Source organism: Panicum virgatum, chromosome 9N (assembly GCF_016808335.1).
Source record: "Panicum virgatum strain AP13 chromosome 9N, P.virgatum_v5, whole genome shotgun sequence".
NCBI classification, from domain to species: domain Eukaryota; kingdom Viridiplantae; phylum Streptophyta; class Magnoliopsida; order Poales; family Poaceae; genus Panicum; species Panicum virgatum.
Window position 1 is genome coordinate 51849867 of NC_053153.1, and position 18433 is coordinate 51868299.

Sequence of the window (18433 nt, forward strand, 5' to 3'; positions counted from 1 at the left end):
AGGGCAAACCAATATCACCAACCGGTCTGACCGAGTGGTCTGACCGGTCGAGGCACTGTGGTCTGTCCGGTAGGGACCGACTGGTCTGACCGGTAGGTCAGACCGGTTTGACCAGTCTAGGAGGAGTCCGAGTCAATTAAGGTTTTTTGTAGATTTACATCTGCAATAGGGATTCCTTGCGCGATAAGTCCACCCCATCCTATAAATATAAAGGGTCACGGCCGATTGAAGAGATCCAATCGAACAAAATCAATACAAACTCTACTTTTTATCTCTTTACCTTTTCCCCAAACCCTAGTTTTTCTAACCTCCATCTATTGTTCTTCCTTCGTCTCCGCAACGTCTGAAGGCATTCTAGGTGGCCTGTTGATCCTAGAACAACCCCACGTGCGCCTGCCCTGACGGCGTCCCTCCCGGGCTAGCGTTCGTCGGCCGTCGCCGAATTCTCACCGGCGACCGGTCTGACTGGTCCCATGGACCGGTCTGACCGCTCCACGCAGGAGGAGCTGTATCGAGCTCTTCCTCGCGCCGCATGATCTAGTGCGTTCGTGTGTTGATCCGTAAAAGGCGTCAACATACTTTTTGGCGACTCCGCTGGGGAAGAAAGATCTTGGTTATCAAAACTGATCTAATTTACTCCGAAGAAGATGAGCTCCAATGCTGAGATCGACAAGGACAACATCATCCCTGTGACGTACGAGCATCTTCCTGAGGACGTCCGCCTGGTGCGGGAGGAACGCAAGAAGAAGTGCGATGAAGAAGATCTACTAGCGGCGCTTGCGAGCATCAAGGTCGATCGACGAGGCAAGGTCACCAAGATTAAGGAGATCGACTTCGCTTCTAGCTCCACAGATGCGTCTACTGAGGTAACACCTGCTGCAACTGCTCCACCTTCTGGTGTTACTATGGAACAAATTCAGAAATTGTTAGCTAAGCGTGATGTTTATTGGGTTAATTGGCTTAGCTCTAAGGAAAGAAAATCGGGTAGTAAGAAACCAGAGATGGCCGATGAACCTCCATCTGTTTCTACTTCTGAATTTTATATTCCTCAACCATCGGCAGTATCTCCTACGAGTCAACCTCAATATGGGATGTCGATGAATTATTTCAGTGGTCAAACTGTGACACCCACGTACACTGATCCCATTATGAGTATTCCTGGTTCGGCCAACATTTGCCGAACAAACGAGATTGTTTCGTACATGCCACCAGAACTCCCCAGGAACTCAGTGCCACACATCGGTCCTATCTCCGATGAGATGTTTGACCGATACGTGCAGCGTTGGCAAAACCGGCAGAGGCCGGTCAGACCGATTTACCAGTCCGGTCAGACCGGTTCCCCCCCACCGGTCCGACCGGTCGTACCGACCGGTCCGACTGGTCAATTTGTTTCAAACCAGCGTGAAGTATCTACATCCATGCAGCCAAATTCTTCGAGTAATTTTGACAAAGCGCTTGCTGATTATAAGAATGATTTGGCTAATTTGCTTAGAGAAAGTTTTGGAGTGGATGTTAGAAGCAAAACTCGCACATACCAAAAGCTGTATCCTACTTCGTTTGATCGGTTGCATACCCTGCTGGTTTTAGGTTGCCTGAGTTTGTTAAATTCAGTGGGGAAGATACTAGGAGTACTTTTGAGCATATTAGTCAGTATCTTGCCCAATTAGGAGAAGTTGGTTCAATAAACGAATTGAAAGTGCGTTTATTTTCTTTATCTCTAACTAGAACCGCTTTCTCTTGGTTTTCTTCTTTGGCATCTAATTCTATTGGCTCATGGGAACAATTAGAGCAGAAGTTCCATGAGAACTTTTTCTGTGGGCATGATGAGCTTAAATTGCCTCACTTAACATCGGTTAGACAATCACATGATGAATCTGTCAATGATTACATAAGACGATTCCGCGGTACAAAAAACCGATGCTTTAGTGTGAATATTGCAGAAAAAGACTTAGCTGATTTGGCTTTTAATGGATTGCGCTCTCATATTAAAGAAAGATTAGAGGGCTATGATTTCTTTACTATTACTCAGGTGCATCAAAGAGCTTTGGCTATAGAAAGCCGAAGCAAAGAATCTCAAGAATCTCATAGGCATCATCATTCTAGTGTGCATGCTTTAGATTGTAATTCAGATTGTTCGGACGATGAGTCTAATGATGTATATGCTGCTGAGTTTTCTTGGCCATCTCAAGCCAAACCGTTTACTTGTTCTGCTCTTAAGCCGATTCACAAAAATCGGCAAGACGAAAAATTTAATTTTAATGTATCCAAGTGAGAAAGAATATTTGATGAGTTATATAGACTTGGATACATCAAGATGTCACATACAGTACCACCGCTTGAAGAGTTGAAGCGGCGAGCATATTGCAAGCTCCATAATACTTTTTCACATGCTACTAATGATTGCAATATATTACGTAGACAGATTCAATCGGCCATTAATGAAGGACGATTGGTTATTCCTAATATGCAGGTTGATCACAATCCTTTCCCAGTGCTTATGTTGGAATTGAATAATCCTAAAGTGCTAGTTCGGCTGAGTCAAGCCGAATCAACCAAGGGGAAAAATATAGTCATTGGTGATGAAAGACCTGAAAAGAAGCTGACATTGAAGACCCCTCAAGCCGCAAAAACACCCGGGGGGCAAGACAAGAAGCAGAAGGCCAACAGCAAGTTGATCGGTCTGACTGGCTACAGCGGCGGTCTGACCGGTTCGACCGGTCTGACCGGTCATAGGACCGGTCTGACCAGTACGCCCAGTAAATCTGGGAATTCCACCAGAATCAAGACAAAACCGAGTTTTAAGGAACTCTTAGCCAAGTATGAGAAGGAGGGGATTGCTCAGAGACAAAAGGGGCGATCAAACAAAGTCAAGGATATGGGATCATCGTCAAGACATCAAGAGCAATCGAGTCAAGGTAATTATGCTTCGTCTAGTGGACTGATTGCTCCATGGTATTGCTGGTATCCTTACTTTTATACACTGATAGATTATAGTAGAATGCATATGCAGTCATATTATATTCAATATGCTCCTATGTATCCAAACCATGCAAGAAGACTGATTGTTGCTAGCAATAATCTGGTCCAATAAGATGTTGATTGTAGCAAGGAGAATGAGAAGAGCAAGGAGCAAGACTCAAAGCATTTACAGCCGAGGTGGTGTCCCTCAGGTTTGTCTCATACCAAGAAGCGAAGGCTGCAATGTATGCACAAGAAGGAGACATTGGAGCAACAAGTGGAGGCCGTGCCAAAGACGTCAGCAACAATGAAGATGGTGTGGCGGCCCAAACAAGTTGTTTCAACATCAACTTGATTAGAGCAAGTTACGGTCGATAATTACTTATCACCCTTAGCACAAATAATGGCTGATGTAATGATAATCATCGCCCTTAGACAATTTTGGCTCAGAAGAATGTTTTTTGGCAAGCAAGCTTTACCAAAAAATAGTGGGGCATATGTTGACAGTCAAAATTGGCACAAACCGGTTTGACCAAGCGGTCTGACCGGTCGAGGCACTGTGGCCTGTCCGGCAGGGACCGACCGGTCTGACCGGTCTAGGAGGAGTCCGAGTCAATTAGGGTTTTTTTTTTGTAGATTTAGATCTGTAATAGGAATTTCTTGCGGGATAAGTCCACCCCACCCTATAAATATAAAGGGTCACGGCCGATTGAAGAGATCCAATCGAACAAAATCAATATAAACTCTACTTTTTATCTCTTTACCTTTTCCCCAAACCATAGCTTTTCCAACCTCCGTCTGCTGTTCTTCCTTCGTCTCCGCAATGTCTGAAGGCGTTCTAGGTGGCCTGCCGATCCTAGAACAACCCTACGTGCGCCTGCCCTGACGGGGTCCATCCCGAGCTAGCGTTCGTCGGCCATCGCCGATTTCTCACTAGCATCCGATCTGACCAGTCCAATAGACCGGTCTGACCTCTCCATGCAGGAGGAGCTGCATCAAGCTCTTCCTCGCGCCGCACGATCTAGTGTGTTCGTGTGTTGATCTGTAAAAGACGTCAACACAAAAAATGTAGAGGGGAGTGTTCTCTACAGCTTTGTTATTATACGATTTAGATGTTGACATTGGGAATTGGAAGATCTAGGCGCTGCAAGTTTCAAGTTCAGGGCAAAACAATATCCATCTCTGGATTTGACTGAAACCGTTGAATGTAGCAATATTCCGAGAAGGTTTTGAATGGTTTTGAGGCCAAACGAATAAACGTGCCTATCATGAAAGATGTAGAGGAATTTTAGGGATTACAACTTTAATTTTGAATTATTTTGAATTTCAGTAGTAAACTCTGGAGATAATTGAGCTCAAACTTGCTGGCCCAGAGGGCAATCAATCCCATTCAGAGAGTTCAGAGGCAGAAATAGGAAGCTCGAGCATATCCTCTCGAGTTTCAACATCACCTCCGCTAATCTATGTGATCGAGTCATGGACGGAGGGGTTGGTCCGACTTACATACGGGGTGGACTAAGCCCCACCAATCAATAACACGATACAGACCAAATAAAAAAATTTATGTGGAAACCTTACTCCCTTTAGAAATAGGTATAGATTTGTTCTAAATGTACGAATATTTGTTTCTTGAGTTTGTATATTTGTTCTAGGTGTACACAATTTTTGTTTCTAGACTATGCAACGCTATTTCATACCCTAGGTATGGAATAGTTATTGCAACAACCTATAGATTAATTTGAGGTACATACCACACAAATTAGCAACAATTCATACATGGTCATGTGTAGAGCTGAAGTTAATTGATGATCTACTCGGCAGTTCAATTGAGGATCTCGGGATGATGACGGCGACCGGAGTATGGATCGATCTAGAGAGACGCCGTTAGCAGTAGGGGAACCCCTGCTGGAAGTGGCAGACAAGCGCGCATGGAGGAGGTTGCGGTGTTGAGCTGCGCGAGAGGACGAAGCCCCGTCAAGAGGAGGGAGGGGAGCCGGTAGGAGGGAGCCCCGAGTGAGGAGGGGGTCTCCCTCTCCCGGTCCTCTCGCGCGGTGCAAGAGGAGGGAACCCGGGAAGGAAGGGAAGGAAAGTGAGGAAAAGGGATGGGAGTGAGTTTGATTGACCGAAGCCCCGCGCGCCAGTGGGAGGAGAGAGCCGTCGAGAGGAGGGTGCGGTGCCAGGAGGATGAGCACGACATCGTGATGAGGGTGCAGCATTGTCCGATGTGGCAGGGCGGTGTGGTGCAGGGGGTGTCAGGGTGAGGGAGCGGCGACGATAGGGTGGTGCGGCGCCGTCGGGATCGGAATCGAGCTGGGCGTTTTTGGGTGCTGAGGTGCCGGGAACGGACTGGGCATAAGTCCGGTGGTGGGGGTTGGCTGCGGGTGGGCAGCGCACGATGCAAATCAGGGCGTGCTGGATGGGGAAAATCGAGTGCGTGGGCCATGGGGTGGTCTGGTCGGACACTTTGTTGGGTGGGGGGACCGGCTCAGGTACGAAATAGCTTTTATATATATATATATATATATATATATATATATATATATATATATATATATATATATATATATATATATATATATATTCTCTTCTTCAAAAAGTTAAATTCCTGATTTCGTGTTTGGATATGAAAGTTATGGCCGATTCAAGTTTGGTAATTCGATTATGATTTCGAGAGAGGGCAAAACCGAAATCGGGTGGGATGCGATGGTGGATCTGGTGGCAGCGGGGGATGGAAACACACTACTAGACCAAAACACGAACTAACCAACAACAAGACAACTAACTAGGACACAAAACTCAATACTACGGACTCTAAAAATGAATTATGCAAAAGGCTAAACATAGCTGTAGGACGGGAAAAGCTATACCCTAATTTTTTTGGCTTTTTCGTGGACTATGGGACGAAAGACAGAAAACACACAAATTAGGGTAAGCCTGACAGTATATCTAAGTCTTTGATTACCACTTGATGGGAACAGAGGGGGTCCAAATCTTCCGTCAGGTGGAGGTAACTATCGATTTGGTGGAGATGTCACACAAACGAGCTTCCAATCAACAAGATTCGAATCCCGCAATCGCAGCACCACTTTTCCTCTGGTTATCAACCATGCGCTGCACAATTGACCTCACCACGAAGGCTAATCCTTGCCTGCGAGTCAAAGACACAAGCAAGAAAAAGGAAGAACACAATCTGGAAAATTGCAGATGAAAGATTAAGCACTCGATTTGGGGTCTTACAAACCGATCCAGCGGTGAACTGTTCTTGACAGAATAACTTAAGCAAAACCCAAACCCTAACAAGGGTGTGGCAGCTGCTAATAAACTCCCTAGAGTCATGAAAGTCCCCTGGACACGCCCCTAACGGGATCCAACACGATACAAGACCCAAAGACCGAAAGACGGCGTCGCAGTGCCTAACAGAAACTGGACGTCAAATTCCCCAGAAGCTTCTTGTCAACTCTGGATGAATTTGGGCCTGAAACCAGTTCCATTGGAAGCGTCTTCAAATTATCTTTCCATCAATACCAAGTCCGTCCAAATTTGTGTCCGTATGCAATCTGGGCATCCGTTTTAGTGCGGGCTGTTCTTGGAGTCCAAAACTGAAACGAAGTCGAATCGGTTTGGGCCTCCATCTTGATCCGGACGTCCTCGCTGGTCCTCCATGCCTCCAAGGCCTTCTCCACATCCTTTATGGTCCTCTCCTTTGTTCCTAAATACAATTAAATCATTAGGTAGCAATCTATCCCTAAATTCACAATAAACATTACTTAGAAATGAGCTCACCTGTAAATCCAATTGTCGAGCGCGTGTGCGAGTAATTGGATCTTCTATAGAAACTTGAGGGGCGTTGGATGTATTTGTAGGAGTGATGTCCTCATCAGTGTGTCTTCGTCCACTTCTCCAGGATGAGACAAGAAATGGTAAGCCACGCAGGAGAAAGGTCCCGGTCGCCAGACTCGAAACGACGAGCACTTGCCGAAGGTAAATCGGTACTTATCTCATATATAATTTTCTACAAATTTGCTTTTCTCGAATTTGAATTGCTCCCACTGCATGTTTGAATTTTTTAAACCTCCCTTGCATGCTGGAATTTTTCTAGCACTTTTTTTATTTCATAAAAATTCAAAAAATATTTCTAAGCATCAAAATCCTTTGAAAAATATTTTTGAACATCTTTCGAAGCAAGTTTGAACCCGGCACCGGGCATTCAAAACAAAGTACCGTTGGGGACCACCTAGGCCCCGGCTGTCAGCTAGAGGGCCCACAGGGGGGTCGGGCAACCCGTGTGGTCGGCTGATCCCACCTGACTGTTGCCCCCTGTCAGCTTTTGCCAACGGCTCCTAGCCATTGTGGCTTGTCTCCTCTCATTGTGCCCGGCCATTTGCTCTTTAAATAAAGGCCGAGGGATGGGTGTTGAGCTCGCACATTCAACTCTCTTTCACTCAGTCCCTCTCACACTCTATCAAACTTTGCTCTCGGGATTTCATCGCTTTGGTGCTCAAATTTGGTTTCAAGAAACCTCTCTCTCTCTCATTTCTTTGCTGCAAGAAAGTCCACATACATGAAAAAATAACTCTCGGGTAAGAACTTTAATTTCAGTTTCGCTAACATAACCCGTTTCGAGTTGTATGTGTTCGTTTTTGTCAAAACATGAAAGGCATAGGGCGGAAGGTCTCTGGTGCACTCAAGAAGATGATGGGTGGAAGCTCATCCCACTCACAGGGTAGCTTAAACTCTTTTCACACTCCTGAACCTACGCCAAGCCCAAACACGATGGACTACGAGGAAGAACAAGAACAAAATGATGGAGTGCAAGCCGAACAGCAAGCCGAGGCCACGGAGATTGATGAAGAAGATGCACCCTACCTCTACTTGCAAGATGATCGTGACAGACAAGACTACGCCATCCTTAAGAATCGAAGCTTCTCCCACACTCGAGCCTTCAATCCGGAACTCCTCGCCAAAATAGGTATGGATGAAGACTTCGCTAATGTTTGGCATGCAATTGGATGGGACAACTTTGTGCCCATTGAGGAGTATGGTTCTCGACTCCTCACCATCCAATTACTTTGCACTCTTCAGGAGGTGGAAAATGTGGTTTACTTTCGAGTTTTTGGGAAGGAATATTTGCTTTTTTGGAAAACTTTTGTTGGCCACCTCGATTTCAATAAGCGTTGGCCAATTTCCCTTGAACAAGCTTACCACAATTTTAATTGTCATGAATTTTGGGGTCAGATTTCAGGACAAGTTGTCCATGGCAAGTTTGCACCTCGATGCAACGACATACAAAATCCAACTCTTCATTTGATGCACAAATGGTTAGCCATCACTCTCTTTCCAAGAGATGATGTTCGACCTGTGCGCAACGATGAGTTGATCATCCTATATGCCACAGTCAACAAAATCAATATCTCCCCTGCAATGGCTTTGGTTAAGCAATGGCTTATAAATTTCATGATGACAGATCCTATTGAGTGTACTTCTTTGATTACTCGTATTGCTTCTCGTGTCGGTGCATGTTTATCGACAAGATTTATTTGACCCAAGGTCACACACTCAAGAAAGACCCGAATGACTCTTTGATTTTTTTTCTTAGGCTATACAAATGAGATTCCGCTACCCAATGTGGGGTTTTGTATAATTGGCATTCGCTAAGCATCCCTCTTGTTCCACAAGAGGGGGCCCGAAGGCATAGCGTTTCTGGTTTACCTGGCAGGATGACATGAAGCAAGGCTAGAGGGGAAGCAGAGCCGACACCACCACCTCAGCAGCCTCTGTCCTCGTATCAGCATGACGTAGGTGGTTCATCTTGGCACAGCACTAGCACCAACAAGTGGGCACGGCAGGCTCCAAGCCGCCGTTCCCCCAGCTCTAGCTCCAGCAGAGCCCCGAGCCTCGCAAGGCGGACGACCTCATCCCGCGAGTTTGGCTCCATCACCCAGCACCTAGGCGAGTTGCGGGTGCAAGTTGGTGACACTCAAGATACGCTACACCAACACATTGAGACATCCCAAGCATGACAGTGTCACACGGGCGAAAGACTCCATGCCATGGAGCAGAGGCAGCTGCAGCAACAGGAGGAGTAGAGGGCCTACTGCCGTTGGACGAGTTTTAACCCCGACCAGCAGCAATGAGTCTGAAGGTAGCTTGGGGGAGGACCCCCCACACGAGAGGTAAATTGTATCTTGTATCTTTACCACTTTCAATCTTATGCATGCAACAAAACAAAAATTTGTAAAACCAAAAACAAAACAAAAATATACAAAACCATAAAACCAAATAAAAATTTGCAAAATAAAATACCAAAAAAAATTATTTCCTTGCTTTAATATGTCTAGTAAGAATGGTGTGAGTTTTTCTTGTTGAGATGATGAATAGTTGCTCTGTTAATTTCCATCATATGCTTAGTTACAGTTTTGTGCTCTACCTAGTTTTGAGTTCTTTGGCTAATCGTTCAAACCTTAAGCTTGAAACTTGTGGATAGTGTTGACACTCATTACCACCAATTATGAGCGTCAAGAATGTCCAAATAAATGGATGAGCTTGCATTTATTACACTCATGTTGCTAATAAATCATTGAATTCCACTTATCCTTGTAGCATTTTGTGAGTGAAGGTTTTTGGCTGAAAATAAAGGGCAATCACACCCTTTGATCCAAGGAGCAAACACGCCGTCCAATCACGAGTCGCCACGCAGGCGTCACATGGAGTGGAGGGCCCACCAGAGCATCAAACTGATGTAACAAAAGATCAAGCACATGGAAAAACAATAGGAAGCTTCGTGGGAGACTACAAAGCAAAGGCGGTGGCCAGTGGGCAGGCCCACTGGTCGGCCGACCACTATGGCCAGCCACCGACCTTCCCCTTTGGAGGGAAGCTTCCTGGAGAGTTCCTTAAGTCGGTTCCAAGTGCTACATGTCAAGTTTTCATCATGGATGCACTGGTTTCACGCCTCTATAAATTCAAGGAGTCAGAGTCTTTATGGAGAGTTGGTATGTCTTATATCTTCTCTTTATGTAATGTCTTGACTTTGTTCTAGATGTTTATTTCATTCATCTTGGTATGTTGGGTTCATATGCTTGGTTATGTGTGTGATCCTTTCATGATAATATGCTGAGTAATTTATCTTGCATGTCAACTTGAGTTAGTTAGATAACAACACAATTTGGTTTCATCTCCCTTAGTTGGGTGCTCTAGAACTAAGGCTCCTGATAGAGACAGATGTCCTTGCGCAAGGCTAGGGTAGTAATCGTTAATGCAGACATAGTGTCTGGTTAAAGTTTACGTTTGAATGTCATCCTTTCCAACGGTTTGTAGAGTTAGCCTGCGGGTGGTGAGAGCCCCCTTAGTGCCATCGTAATCCTCCACGTTAGGTTAGGAGGGTAGGAGGTGCATAAATGACCTTGATGTCCAGACAGTCCTATCAGTCTAACATGCTTGGCTCTTCCCATTGTGCTTGGAATCTTTAGTCCCTATTGACAATGATCTGGATAAATAGCCCTATATGTTTCATGCATGCTAAGGATGATGAAATGTCTCTAGTTCCCTTGTCTTGCTTCCCATTTCCTGCTACCCATGAATGTTTATCTTGTATGCTCATTCTCTCTCCCACTACCTTGCTATCATTATCATTACTTACCCTGATCAGGCTTGGATTTTAACTCTATAGTAATTCTCTCTAGCTTAATAATATCTTTACACCGCCGCCTTCCCTACGGAAATATAAATGACACCCCCGGTATACTCACTGTGTAAAATGCTACACCGGTATATTTTGTGCGCTTGCGGAATAGTTCATGATTCATAATATTCTTGTTCCTTAGTAATTGTGCTAAAATATGTTCAGCATTTCTTGGTGCCGTTACTAGGACAGGTATTTTAATTATGATTCTATAGTTGACGTTAAAAAAAACTCGACCTGCGGGGGGCAAGCTGCCCCCGCGGCATTACATTTAAGAAGAAGGCCTTCTCACACAGGCCGAGAAAACCCCCGAATCCCGGTCCCATCCTGACACTGGGAGGCGTTACCCGTGAGACTACCTACCTGGGCCATACACGGTCCTCAGGCCGACCTGGGCCGCTTCTTTACCAGTGCTTTGGCACACAGGACCGGCGAGGGGATTTTTTTAACCCAAGCCTGAAATTCGCTCCCACGGGGAGTCGAACCCAGGACCTGAGGAGGTGCTACTGAGCCCCCTAACCAACTCAGCTAGGAGGTTGTTCGCTATAGTTGACGTTAAGAAATACCAATAAGCATTTTTGGCGCCGTTGCCGGGGAAAGCTCAGGTTAAAGATTTATTAATATTAGGGAAACTTTTCTATGGTTAATATCCAATGTCCGGTCAGGACAACCATGTTGTTTTCTCTTGTCTAAGTGAAAATAGGGTAGTGTTTGACTGAATTTGATTCGCCGGAAACTCCATGACAAAATGCTAGTCGACTCAAGAAAGCATGATCGAGGGTCATTAACTTCAAAAAGAGTTCAACTCTTGGCAATTGGATCAGTCTTGATTGCATCATCGAAAACAAGGCCTAGGATTTTCTTCGAATATGGTTTTCTTTTTGTTATTGCCTGATCACCAATGGCAAGGGAAGATTATATCGGCAAGAAGGGGCCAGCCATATTATGATGCAATACATCGGTGAGTTGAGCATCCCTCACCATTTATCAGGGTCTTAAAGCCTGGGATAATAAAAAATATACGGTCAATCTGGAATATTATTTGGAGAAAAGCAGTGATATCCCCAAAGACCCGGAACATCGTATCAAGGTAAGTATTCAGCCGGCTCCCCTAGTTATACGATAAATACACATGGTACATGCTAAAAATATATGGAACATGATGAACATAGTTGGCAAAGATACATGTTATACATGGTTTGTTTTGATCACATTTATAACTTAATAAACAACCATGATTCACTAAAATGAAACATATGGCATGTGATAAACACACATAATACACAATGAATATCCATGATTCATGTTAAATACATGCCATATGAGAATCACATGTAATTCGTCAAACACACGATTCTATAAAATTACATGGCAAATCCTCATCATGTCTTGAATAAAATTTTGCGAAAACTAAAATTGATTGAGGAAAAATTTCTTGTTCAAAGGACTTAAAATTTTGAACCCTTGCCGATAGGTAAACTGGTAGTTATCCAATATTTATTTCCAACCATTGCATGTTCGCATTTCAGGGGTTTTCAATTCAAATTTTTTGCATGACTTTTGCAGCCTTTTGCATTAAAACCCTTGACATATTTGGTTCCAGAACTTTTGCATTTGCATCCCTCAAAAAATGTGAATTTGAACAAGCAACCTAAAGGTATTTTGGGGGAGAAAATGGCAGCCAACCTTGTTTGGAACCTAGTGCATGCATGAACTTGGATGATTTTCATGTCCAAATTCATTTGGGGCCACTCCTAAGCCTGCACCAGCCTACCCCTGCATGCATTCAATCACCTTTGGGACCTTGGGCAGGCATTCATGTGCTCAGCCAAATTTTAGAAAAGTTGGGGCAAGGGGGACCTCGGCCGACCATGGGGTTCCTCCCCTCTATAAAAGCCAAGGAACAGGGCCTCCTCAAGCTGCCCCAAACCGAGCTGCACTTGAGTGCCCTCGTGTTCTTCCTCCCCTTGTCCATTCAGCTCTTGTTCTTGCTTCAAGTTCATAAGAAAAAGAAAAAAAAATTCCTGCATTTCCCCTTTCTTTCGCGTTCATGTTTCCTTTCAATCTCACAGCAAGAACGTGTTTGTGGTGGTACTACTACCCCGCAAGAACGATTTTGTGGTGCGGACTCGCCCTCATGAATGATTTTGTGGTGTGTTATAACCCACAAGGATGACTTTTGTGAGAGGCAACTAAGCCTCGCAAGGACTACTAACTTCTAAGACGACTAACCCTTTGCTAACGCAACGTAATCATTTCGAGTTGTTGTGTGTCCTTGTGTTTTCTTGTTTTTAGGTATGAAGAGGCTCGGAAAGAAGACCCTCGGTGAACTCAAGAAGGTGGGAGGTTCAAGTCGTTCTCGTGAACGAACAAACATCCATGAGTGGAATACCCCTCCTTCGAGCCACAACGATGCACCGACGGAAACCCATGAAGAGGAGGTGGAATCCCAAGCGCCGGAATGGCAAGCTCCTCAGGCATCACAAGGAGGGGCGCCTGACGATTCCCACCTCGTCATCCAAGGGAACTGCGAGAACCAAGCCTACAACATGCTGAAAAACAAAGTCTTCAACCATACACGTGCCATCGACGATGAACTGCTCGAAAAGATAGGTATATATGTTGATTTTGCTAGAATTTGGAAAGCTGTGGATTGGACTTCTTTTGCTGATGTTTCCGAGTTGGGATCCCGGGATTTAACCATCCAATTTCTCTGCACTCTTGTGGAGACAAAAGAGGATGTTTTGTTCCGGTTCTATCATCAAGAATACTCTTTTACTTGGAAAGATTTCAACACTCTTTTGGGCTTTCACCAACACTGCTCAGTTGATGTTAATCGTGCTTTGAGTGGGTTTCACAAGGAGAGTTTTCTTGAATCCATCACGGGAACTGAATCCCCTGGGGGAGCACGCTGCAATGACATCCAAACCCCGACCTTGCATCTGATGCATAAATGGGTTGTTATTACGTGCTTTTCTAGGGAGGATGTTCGGATTGTTTGTGTGGATGAACTCCATGTTCTTTATGCCATGGTGAACAGAATCAAATTTTCTCCCGTGAAATTTATGGTTCACCAATGGCTCAAAAATTTTCGTTTGATTGGACCTATGGAATGCACTTCTCTTATCACCAGAATTGCTCAAAGTTTGGATGTGTTGAATTGGGCAAAGTTTTCCTACATAGAGACGCCCCGTTCTTTCATCGATGAAAATTATTTGGTTTTTGGGCATTCTCTGAAACATGCTAGGGATGGATCTCTCATATTTTTCTATCCCGGCTATACGAATGAAATTCGGTTACCTAACCCCGATTATCATTTGTATAATTGCCGGAGTCTAACCTTTGAGCTGCGACCCACGAAAGCGCAGAGGAGTAGTGTGTCAGAGAGGATGACATGGAGCATGTCGCAAAATGCCGCAATGAACATGCCTCTGCCTCCTCCCCATACTTTTCATGGCTACGCAGATACTTGGGCTCAAATTGTAGATGTTGCTGGGTCCACCTCTAGATATCAACCCAGCTGGGATCAGTACATCATGTAGCCGGATGTGGGAGCATCATCTTGGCAGAGTGTAGGCAGCTCTGAATGGCAGCAGCACGGGAGGACGGACTAGGTCTATGGTAGCTCGAGTTCAGGAGGAACTCCTCCACTCTTTGCTGCTCGGCTCTTCTTACTCTGCCCAAAACTATCATGATCTCACTCAAGGGATCGAGGATCTGAACCTCCACTGCAGCAACATAGAACAATCAACGCAAGAGATCCAGACCACCCTCAACACGCACATCGACAACACCACGCAGCAGCATGAGCGATGCACAACTTGCCACTCTCATCAACATGGTGCAGAAGGAACAAGAAGATAGGCTGGCGTACATGATGTTGCTAGGATACATTCCTAAACCCGGCCAATGATCCAGCTTGGGGGAGGTGCCCCGAAAGGTAACATGTATCACACATTCATTTCTTGCATTTCTTGCATTTTTGCATGTTTCCTTTTTCTTGCATTGCATTTAATTCTGCATAAAAAAGGAAGACAGATTGCATCATCATCATCTATCACCATAAAAAGACAAAAAAATATTTGCTTTAAACCAACTTAGTTTATTTCCTTACATTTCCATGAGCGGTAAGAATGATTTAGCCATCCTGTTGAAATGATTAATTGTTGCTCCATGTTTATTTCTTTCTTATGCTTAGTCTACAACTTGTATTCTTCAAGAATCGGATTTGTTGGTTTAGAAAGTTTTCCATGAACCTAAAATTTTGTGGGTAGAACTAGCATGATTTGATTCTGCAAACTTGTTCTCAGCAAAACTTTACGTCCGGAACTTTTGTTTAACAAAACACTAAATTAAAAAATTCCTCATTGACAGGAAGCACCTACCAAAGCCATATATGCATGAAAACAAGAATGATCAACCATTTACTCATGCTGCTTGTTATCATTTTAAGTTTTGTCGAATTCTGTGACCATTTTGAGTTGCTTTTCATGCTCTCATGATTGAGACCACGTACACACATTCATAGTCCATATTGAACTTCCATTTTGGAAAGTCATTAAACATTTCCATACCATCCATTCATCTTTCATTTCTATCACATAAATGCTCCTTAATATGCTCTATGTTTCTCAAATATTTATTCAAAAGGATATGGCTATGCTAAAAAAAGGAAAGATGGCATGCCAAAGAAGCATGACCCACAGTGAGGTAGAGAGAAAACATGGCATGCCAAAGAAGCATGATCCACTGTGAGGTAGAGAGAAAAGATGGCGTGCCTAAGAAGCACAACACAAAAAAAGTGAGCACATGAAGGCTCACAAGTCAAAAACAGAGAGGAAAGCTAGCCATATCCAAAAAGTTCAAAAAGAGAGAGAAGTCATATTTGTAGTTAATATCATTTATTCCGTTCCATACACTTGCACTTTCGATCATGGTTGTATGAAGTGTTTGCTCTTTTTGATCCAATCTTTGACTTTGCAAAATATTTGATGCAAGTATGCCTTCTCATTTTTCCCTACCATGAGCTCCACATAAAACTTTCTTTAGAAGTAGGAAAGGAGAGTCATGAAAACTTTTGGTAAAAGAGCCACCTATATAATGAGTGACTTGAGAGTGTCATTTGAGGAACATGCTTTTCTTCTAAAAAATTATAAAAACTCTGGATGTAAAGTTGAGCAAGGAATAGGTGAGTGGTGGTGCTTTATGAATCGTTCTATTTCTCAACCGCCAAAGAAAAGGAGATTGCCGAGGCCCCATGGAGACTAAGGTAAAATGGGTAAGCAATTTATTACCAACTTATTCAATTTGCGATAGAATGCTTTATTGTAGAGTTTGCATATTGAAGAAATGAGATGTTGCAGCAACTCTTGATCAACAACTAAAAGTTTGGCTTTGCTTTGGGACTGAAAGTGCATCTAGGCCCCTAGTGTGTTTTGGTGGATTGATTGACACCACGATTAAAGGACTAACCATCTTGTTAAGTGCATGAGCAGGAATTGATTATCATATTGATTATGTATGCGATGTAATGTATCAATGTTCAAGACAAAGGCTCATGTGACAAGACAAATGATACGGCATAATCAAGTATGAGAATGATAACAAGCAATGGATATCATGTAAATTGGGATATGTGTTAATGATGATAAATTTACTCCAATATCTAAATGAAGCTTGTTGAAGTATGTGGTACTCAAAATGACAAGTCAAGGTATTGTGAATGAGACAAAGGTGTATGCTTAGCCATAGTCTCGCATTTGGAGAAACTTGTCATAAGAAAGGCATGAGATATTTGATGATCAAGCAAATGTGAAAGAAATGGTTTTCATTATAATAGCAAAATCAATGTGAGTTCAAGAGGGCTCTTGAGAATAAATGGATGGGATCGAAAGGCGAGTTTCTAGAGACTACGTATGCAAGGGCTTGGCATGAGCAAGAAAACCGATAATGATCAAGTCCAAGAATTCTAAGAGACAAGGAGAATTTCACATTGAGAAGCATCATTCATTAGAGAAGAAGGAATAGATTGTGAATCAAAAGGGATTTCATTGTGAGTTAAATGTCATACAAGTCTATGTTAAGCTATATATGATGCAAGGATAAAGAGTTGAAATTCAGGAATGGGTTTCTAGGAACTAAGCTTGGAGAAGGGTAATTGTGGTTGTGCCGAGGAACCAATGCTAGGGTGACGAAACATTCTTTGGGTTCAACTTGAAGAATCTTGGTCATGTGTGGTGTTCATGTTGGCAAGTATCAATCTTTCTAGAATCTTATTGTAAAGAAAGTGACTTGAACTAGAAGTGGATTTCATTCAAGGATAAAGGTTCAAGGTCACTAGCTCAAGGAAGATGTGCTCAAAGAAAAGAAGCTAAGTTGGATGCAATCCTCAGTTTGTGGTCGATTTAAAAGCACGACATAATATGAAGAAGAGAAGCTTAAGTAGTTGAAATGTAATTTATGATTGATCTTGAGTTTAGGTATGCCATACTATCAAGAGGGATGCATCACAATAGTCTTTGGTTTAGTCTCGGTGCTTAAGTAACCTAAGAGAGTTGTGAGAGACACAAAAGCCTCCAGTGCACATTTGACTGTTCTGCCAGGGCAAATCCGAAAGTTCCTGATTTGGAATCCGGAAGTTTCGGATTTGGCACCTAAAGCACTAATGGCTAGTTGGTTTGAAAACCCGGAGGTTCCGGGTTACAGGATACGGAAGTTCCGGGTAATAGTGGACCGACTCACTAAAGCGGCTCATTTCATACCCGTACGGACCAATTATGGTAGAGAAAAGCTAGCTAAGCTTTATGTGGAAAATATAGTAAAGTTGCATGGTGTGCCTAGCAGAATCATTTCAGATAGAGGGATCCAATTCACCTCTAGGTTTTGGAAAAGCTTGCATAAAGCCATGGGCACCAAATTGGATTTCAGCTCCACTTATCACCCACAAACGGATGGCCAGACAGAAAGGGTGAATCAGATTATGGAGGATATGCTGAGAGCATCTGTCCTTACCTATGGCAAGGATTGGGAGCAGAGTTTACCCTATGCGGAATTATCATACAACAATGGTTATCAAGCAAGTTTAGGCATGTCACCATTTGAAGCTCTTTATGGGAGAAAATGCAGAACTCCTCTGATGTGGTCAGAAGTTGGAGAACGTGCCCTAGTTGGACCCGCACTCATAAAGGAAGCCGAAGAAAGAGTGGCCGGGATTAGAGAAAAACTGAAGACCGCCCAGTCTCGACAGAAGGGCTACGCAAACAAGAAGAGACGAGAAATAAACTTCAACCAGGGAGAGTTCGTCTACCTTAAAGTTTCACCTATTCGGGGAACTCGAAGATTTCAAGTACAACGAAAGCTGGCCCCTCGATACATTGGACCATACCAAGTTTTGAAGAAAGTAGGAGCCGTAGCATACCCGACTGGAGCTACCAGAAGGAATGTCAGATATACACCCGGTGTTCCATGTGTCCCAGCTAAGGAGATGTTTGAGAGTACTGGACAAAGAGCATGTACCAGAAGAAGAGATAGATCTACAGACAGACCTTCGGTACCAGGAAGTACCTGTCAAGATTTTGGACACTGTCACTAGGAGGACAAGAAACTCCGAAGTACGGATTTGCAGAGTTCAGTGGAGCAAATACGGAGTAGAAGAAGCTACGTGGGAGCGCGAAGATGCTCCAAAGAAAGAATTCCCCCATCTGTTTAGGAGCCAGCCGAATCTCGAGGACGAGATTTATTTTAAGTGGGGTAGGTTTGTGACATCACGAAAAATCTACCAAAATAAAACACGCG